This window comes from Ovis canadensis, chromosome 16, assembly GCF_042477335.2.
Source record: "Ovis canadensis isolate MfBH-ARS-UI-01 breed Bighorn chromosome 16, ARS-UI_OviCan_v2, whole genome shotgun sequence".
NCBI lineage: Eukaryota > Metazoa > Chordata > Mammalia > Artiodactyla > Bovidae > Ovis > Ovis canadensis.
Window position 1 is genome coordinate 55193020 of NC_091260.1, and position 8333 is coordinate 55201352.

Genomic DNA, 8333 nt, shown 5'->3' on the forward strand with positions numbered 1-8333 from the left:
CTTGTCCATCACCAACTGCCGGAGTCTACCCAAACTCATGTCCATTGAGTCGGTGATGCCATCCAACCATCTCATCCTCTGTCATCCTCTTCTCCTCCTGCCCTCAATCTCTGCCAGCATCAGGGTCTTTTAAAATGCGTCAGCCTTTCGCATCAGGTGGCCAAAGTATTAGAATTTCAGCTTCAGCATCAGTCCTTCCAATGAATATTCAGGACTGATTTCCTTTAGGATGGACTGGTTGGATCTCCTTGCAGTCCAAGGGACTCTCAAGTCTTCTCCAGCACCACAGTTCAAAAGCATCAATTCTTCGGCACTCAGCTTTCTTTATAGTCCAACTCTCACATCCATACATGACTTACTGGAAAAACCATAGATAGCCTTGACTAGACGGACCTTTGTTGACAAAGTAATGTCTCTGCTTTTTAATATGCTGTCTAGGTTGGTCATAACTTTCCTTCCAGGCCTGAGGAGGGGCAGTGATAACCCACAGCATGCTGAAGCCATGAAGCATGCTAACACCTCTGATTGTTTAGGAAGGAGGAAACGGTTAGAAGGCACCAGGCTCGAGAGTACTGAGTAGCTCTTGAAAGGTATGGGGCAATGGTTTTATAAGGATTTAGAGGTGGCTGACTGTCATTAACTCTCTTGGAAGCTCTGAAGAAAGACCTTGACACACCAGGGCAGCCAGCTCTCAACTTGGGGCATGTCATGAGAGCCAGAAGGCTTTCATAGTGGATTTTAATTAGATGCTTACCTCTTGCAGCAGGAGGGCAGGCTCTGCTAAATATTAGCCTCAGAGTTTGATAATAAAATCCCAGAGTTACAATGCTGAATGCTAGCCAAAGCAGATGTTCCTTGTTAATGTAAGGGCCCTGAAAAGCAAGAAATACAATTGTGAAACTTGGGATAGTCGTGTTTGGGTGAATGCACCAGTCTTAACCCCACACTTCCTGAGTCTTCTACACAGGCATTTTGTTGTTGTTCAGTCGCTAAGTTGTGTCTGACTCTTTTTGTGATTCCATGGACTGCAGCATGCCAGGCTCCTCTGTCCTCCACTGTCTCCCAAAGTTTGCTCAGATTTATGTCCATTAAGTCGGTGATGCTATAACCATCTCATCCTCCGCTGCCCTCTTCTTTTGCCCTCAATCTTTCCCAGCATCAGGGTCTTTTCCTATGAGTTGGCTCTTGGCATCAAGTGGCCAAATTATTGGAGCTTCAGCTTCAGCATCAGTCCACACATGCATGTTTCTTTTATAAAAAAAAAAAAAGCCTTCCCCTTTCTCCTGTGTTTTCTAATAGTCTCCTTCTTTTCCCTCAAATTTGATTTAACTGTAATTTGTTATAAGGAATGAATTGGAAATCCAACACTTTTTGAGATAGCTATCCAGTTTCTTCAGCATCATCAATCGCTTAATTCATATTTCACCACTGATACTGAACACCACCCTGGTGATATATTAAATTTCATGTGTATTGGGGTCATGTGGGGAGAATGCTACGTATTCATTAAAGCTCTTCCTTCATCTCTCTGGGTGCAAGCGGTAATTTCCCAGTTTCAGTTGCAGGTAGGAAGTGACGGGCCTGGCCTGTTACAGCCTCCCATACACTGTCTTCCATCCTCTTTGCCTTCTGCCAGGTGGAGTAAAGATATCCTCTAGAAAAACCTGGGACGCCACATGTTGAGGGTGGCAGAACTAAACATGGAAAGAGCGTGCGCTCCAAAGTCCTCGTCTGGAGGAGAGCCTGCCAAGTAGGAGCACCTACGAAGTAGAAGCGCCTGTTTTTGGACGTAATGAAAATGAGAGATAATATTTCACTTTATATGAGTCATTCATATACTTTATCTAGTATAAGTCTACTTCTGGACTCTATTCTATCCCATTCACCTGTCTGCCTGCTCACATGCAAGTAATGCACTGTTTTCATTCATGTAATTTTATAATGTGCTTTGGTACATTGTGCTGTCACTCCATCATGTCTGACTGTTTGGACTGTACTCCCCAGGTTCCTCTGTCCACAGGATTCTCTAGGCAAGAATACTGGCATGGGTTGCCATTTCCTCCTCCAGGGGATTGTCCCGACCAAGGGATCAAACTTAAGTCTCCTGTATTTCCTGCATTGCAGGCAAATTCTTGAGCCAATCCCTTCATTAAGTTTTACTTTACGTTTTTTCCCCTGGTTTCCCTCATTTTTCTATATGAACTTTAGAACTAATGCTACTAGTTAAATCTCCTTGGTATGCTTATTGAAATTGCATTATAGGTAGAGTTTGATATGGGAAGCATTGATATCTTTATAATGTTGACTCTTCTTAGATAAACATTCAGTTCAGTTCAGTTGCTCCGTGGTGTCTGAGTCTTTGCAACCCCATGGACCGTGGCATGCCAGGCTTCCCTGTCCATCACCAACACCTGGAGTTTACTCAAACTCATGTCCATCGCATTGGTGATGCCACCCAACCATCTCATCCTGTTGTCCCTTTCTCCTCCCACCTTCAATCTTTCCCAGCATCAGGGTCTTTTCAAATGAGTCCTTCGCATCAGGTGGTCAAAGTATTGGAGTTTCAGCTTCACCATCAGTCCCTCCAATGAATATTCAGGACTGATTTTCTTTAGAATGGACTGGTTGGATCTCCTTGCAGTCCAAGGGACTCTCAAGAGTCTTCTCCAACACCAGAGTTCAAAAGCATCAGGTCTTTGGTGCTAAGCTTTCTTTTTAGTCCAACTCTCACATCTATACATGACTACTGGAAAAACCATAGCCTTGACTAGACAGACCTTTGTTGGCAAAGTAATGTCTTTGCTTTTTAATATGCTGTCTAGGTTGGTCATAGCTTCCTTCCAAGGAGCAAGCATCTTTTAATTTCATGGCTAAACATATTATAGATAAACACGGCTAAACATTTCAGATAAACATATCTTTCCATAAATATTCAGGCCTTCATTTATATTCAACACTTTTGTAAAATTTTTGTTTACTTGGTAATTTTTCATGTAGTTTATTCACAGGTATCTTTTTCTGGTGAAGTTATTATAAGTAAGATCTTTTCTTCTGTTATATTTTATAACTGGTCATTGCTTATGTAGGAAGTCTACTAGGATGCTCTGCTGTCGATCTTAGCATGATGTCAAATAAAAATAAAACACCAGTCTGCCATCCAAGAAAAGCACGTAAAAGCAAAATAAGCCTTTAAAAGTTTTTATGTAAAATACATCTTAAAAGAAATTTCAAATGTCTATACTGCATAGCAGAAAAACAGACTGTTTAAAGGGAAGGTATGTTGTGGGTTTATTCAGAATGGTCAGAGAATGTCCCTTCTTTTGGATTGGAATTCCAAGAGCTACCTGCACTTATTAATGTTCCACGGTATATAACAAGTAAGCATTGTCAAGCTGGGGTTTGAGGAAGGTCAATATCATCACCATTCTCCACTAAGCTCCTAAACAACTTGGAAACAGGTAGACATTCAGGCAGATTGGAGATAAAAATGTCATCATTGCTGATAAAACTGATATAGGAGAACATGGCTTAAATCTGTAGTAACAACTTGTCTCCTACACCACACCCCAGAAATACAGAGACTGCCATTAACTGGCATGACTGGACCACTGTGCCTGTTCTTACAAATGCCTGGCATGGAAGGGCAAGGCACAACAACCTGTAAAAAGGCATCCTGTGATTCCCTCCTTTCACTCTTCCTAACCTGGGAAGGAGTGAACGAAAGGGCAGAGCAAGGCCAGAACTGTATTGGATGGTGACTCCATGTGGAAAGAAAATCAGAAGTAAAGGACAGTGCTGCTACTCCAAGAGTCAGCAAAGATATACTCTGAGAGTAATATTCTTTTTAGAGACCAAAAGTTCATATCCAAGGCTTCTGAAGAGTAATGTTAAATGTTAGATTTCAATTTTAGGCAGAAAATCAAACTACATGGATTTTTAAAAACAATTTTTAATTGAAGGATAATTGCTTTACAGAAACTTTGTGGTTTTCGGTCATACATCAACAAGAATCAGGCATAAGTATACCATGTCCCCTCCTTCCCATCTCCCTTCCCATTCCACTCTTCAGCCTGTCACAGAGCCCCTGTTTGAGTTCCCTGAGTCATAGAGAAAATTCTCATTGGCTATCTATTTTACATACGGTATTGTAAATTTCCATGTTACTCTCTCCATACATCTATCCTTCTCCCTCCTCCCCTCCCCGTATATCCATAGGTCTATTCTGTTTATCCATTGCTGACCTCAAAATAATCAGTGCCATCTTTTTAGATTCCATACATATGCATCAGTATATGATACTTATATTTCTTTCTCTGACTTACTTCACTGTATAATAGGCTCTAGGTTCACCCACCTCATTAGAACTGACTCAAATGTGTTCCTTTTTATGGTTGAGTAGTATTCCATTGTATATATGTACCACAGCTTCCTTATCCATTCATCTGTCGATGGACATCTAGGTTGCTTCCACGTTCTATTGTAAATAGTGCTGCAATGAACGTTGGGGGACATGTGTCTTTTTCAATTTTGGTTTCCTCAGGGTATATGCCTAGGAGTGGGATTGCTGGGTCACATGGTGGTTTTATTCCTAGCTTTTTAAGGAATCTCCATACCATCTTCCATAGTGGCTGTATCAGTTTACATTCCCAGCAGCAATGCAAGAAGGTTCCCTTTTCTCCACACCTTTTCCAGCATTTTTTGTTTGTAGACTTTTTGATGATGACCATTTTGACTGGTGTGAGGTGGTATCTCATTGTAGTTTTGATTTGTATTTCTCTAGTAATGAGTGGTGTTGAGCATCTTTTCATGTGCTTGTTAGCCATCTGTGTGTCTTCTTTGAAGAAATATATCTTCAGGTCCCTTTCCCACTTTTTGATTGGATTGTTTGCTTTTTTGGTATTGAGTTGTATGAGTTGCTTGTATATTTTGGAAAATAATTGTCAGTGTTTCCCTTTCCTATTTTCTCCCATTCTGAGAGTTGTCTTTTCTTCTTGTTTGTAGTTTCCTCTGCTGTGCAAAGGCTTTTAATTAGGTCCCACTTGTTTATTTTTGATTTCCATTACTCTAGAAGGTGGGTCATAAAAGATCTTGCTTTATGTCGAGTGTTCTGCCTATGTTTTCTTCTAAGAGTTTTATAGCTTCTGGTCTTACATTTGGGTCTTTAATCCATTTTGAGTTAATCTTTGTGTATGACATTAGGTAGTGTTCTAATTTCATTCTTTTGCATGTAGCTGTCTAGTTTTCCCAGCACCACTTATTGAAGAGGCCATCTTTGCCCCATTGTATATTCTTGCCTCTTTTTGTCAAAAATAAGGTATCCATAGGTGCATGGGTTCATCTCTGGTTTCTCTGTCTTGTTCCACTGGTCTATATTTCTGTTTTTGTGCCAGTACTAAACTGTCTTGATGACTGTAGCTTTGCAGTGTAGTCTGAAGTTAGGAAGGTTGATTTTTTCAGCTCCATTCTTTTTCAAAGAATGCTTTGGTTATTCAGAGTCTTTTGTATTTGCATGAGTTATGAATTTTTTTGTTCTAGTTCTGTGAAAAATGCCATTGCTAATTTGATAGGGATCACATTGAACCTGGTAGTATAATCATTTTCACATTACTGATTCTTCCTACCCAGGAACATGGAATCTCTCTCCATCTGTTTATGTCATCTTTGATTTCTTATAATCAGTGTCTTATAATTCTCTGTATACAGGTCTTTTGTCTCTTTAGGTAGGCTTATTCCTATTTTATTCTTTTTGTTGCAATGGTGAATGGGATTGATTCCTTAATTTTTCTGATTTTTCATTGTTAATATATAGGAATGCAAGTGATTTCTGTGTGTTGACCATGTATCCTGTGACTGCTGAATTCACTGATTAGCTCTAGTAATTTTGTTAGTTTCTTTTGGGTTTTCTATGTATAGTATCATGTCATCTGTAAACAGTGAGAGTTTTACATTTTTTCCGATCTGGATTCCTTTTATTTTTCTTCTCTAATGGCTGTAGCTAGGACTTCCAAAACTATGTTAAATAATAGTGGTGAGAGTGGACACCCTTGTCTTGTTCCTGATATTCGAGGGAATTCTTTCAGTTTTTTCACCATTGAGAATAATGTTTGCTGTGGGCTTTTCATATATGGCCTTTACTAGTTGAGGTAGATTCCTTCTATGCCCATTTTGAAGCATTTTTATCATAAATGGATGCTGAACTTTGTTGAAGGCTTTTTCTGCATCTATTGAGATGATCACATGGTTTTTATCTTTCAACTTATTAATATGGTTTATCATGCTGATTGATTTGTGTATATTGAAGAATCCTTGCATCCCTGGAATAAACCTGACTTGAATATGGTGTATGAGCTTTTTAATGTGTTGTTAATTCTGTTTGCTAGAATTTTGTTGAGGATTTTTGCATCTACGATCATCAGTGATATTGACTGATATTGACCTGTAACAAACTACATGGATTTTTATGTCATCTTGACACCAGCATTGTGGAACATAGTTATCAGGTTTATCTATAAGAGAACAGATCACAAAGAAGCTGGAAAACTGACATGACTGCCTTTCCTTTGTTTATAACTAAGTTATTCTATGGACACAATCATTATAGACTACAGGTATTATCTTGTAGTTCTTTTGGGCTCAGGTGTTCTTTTTAACACACCCAATCCTTGGTAAATGTTTGTTCCTGTATCAATACCTGTATTCGTTCAATTTGCTCTCAAAGACAGCATGCTTACAAGCTGATCAGAGGCATTCCCCCTTTCTCTAATGATTCCACTTTCCTTAACCTTCCACAAGTGGAGGCTGCTCTGTCAAAAGGCTGAGGCCCAGAGGAAGGGAATGCTTGTGGATGGTTTAGAAACGACAGTGAACTGCTTGGAGATACTCTACTCCCACCTCCCTGTCATGCCCTGGTTGGTTCATGAGGCGTTTTGTTGCTGGATGTTCCTCTGTCTGTGGAATTCTCCAGGCAAGAATACTGGAGTGCGTTGCCATTTCCTTGTCCAGGGGATCTTCCCAACCTAAGGATCAAACCCAGGTCTCCCGTGTTGCAGGCAGATTCTTTACCGTCTGAGCCAGCAGGGAAGCCCCTTATAAATAAACGAGCAATGTCAAAAGTGGCTCTATGGAGGTAACTTATAAGTGGCCGAGGGTAGCAACTTCCAAACATTGTCTCCATCACAGTTTTCTCCGCACAGATTCTAGCTTTACCCACCAGCAGCAGGAGGGGTAGGGTAGAGGGGAGACTGCAGCAGGCTTTTATATCCCAGACCCTCTTAAGTGCACAAGTTTTACAATTGTGAATAACTGTATGCTTGTATCAATTCAACACAAGAGTTTTAAGTCTCTCTGCTTAAAGCCCTCTGTTACTTTTTTCCTTATGGGCAAGGACCTGCCTTCTTTGAATAAAGAAAGTGAAATTCCACTATTCACAGGAATACAGTGGAAGCTGACGTGGGGTTTAAATAGACCAGGGTTTAGGAGGCATGAGAAGAGCGGTTGAGACCTGGAATAGCCCTCATAGAATACTCTAAGTAGGACTGGATTTGCAAATAATAGACAATGTTTGCTGAATGGCTCTTGTGCTAAGGGCTTTATACATGTTATTTCTCACAATATCACTGTAAAGGGGAAGCTGAGGCTGAGGTCACAAAGCTGGAAGAAGAAGGGGGCACTGGAGCCAGGCAGACACCCTCGGAAGCTTACACTCCAACCATGATGCTCTGTTTCATTCATGACACCTCTTGTCTTGACCTTGGCCTGATTCACATCAACTAGGGTGGTAAGGCTTCTAAACAGCACTGATGCCTGATCAGTCAGCTTCAGAGATCTGCTTGCTGGTGAAGGCCGTCTGAAGTTACAGACATGGTAGGAATGCTGGAGCTGGAGGCTGGCTGCCTAGTCAAAAAGGAAGGTCTTTGACAGAAGTGAAACTGTACAGCCTCAGCCTTTGAAAAGTGCTCTTGCTTCTGAATCACAGGAACTGAACTCACAAGATACTAATGTACAGAATGCCAGCTTACTACTCTGTAATGATAAGCTATACCCTTCCAGTGAGTGCCCAGAGTATTCACTGTTCAGAGAACTCTCTCCTAAGAATTACAGTCCACAGAGGCCTTTGTAGTCCCTCTAACTTCATTTGCTGAACTCAAATGAGAATAAAGGAAAAGAAGGCACTGATGTTTGGAATTCCATGAGGGCAGCTAGATCTACAAAAACACAGAGGTGGTCCAGGACCAGTTAGTTCACAAACAAGCATTTCAAGAGAGTGCTGCAACGCAGGATGACCAGGTGGTACAGTATAGTCCCATAGTGAGTATTTTCACACATGATCCTCA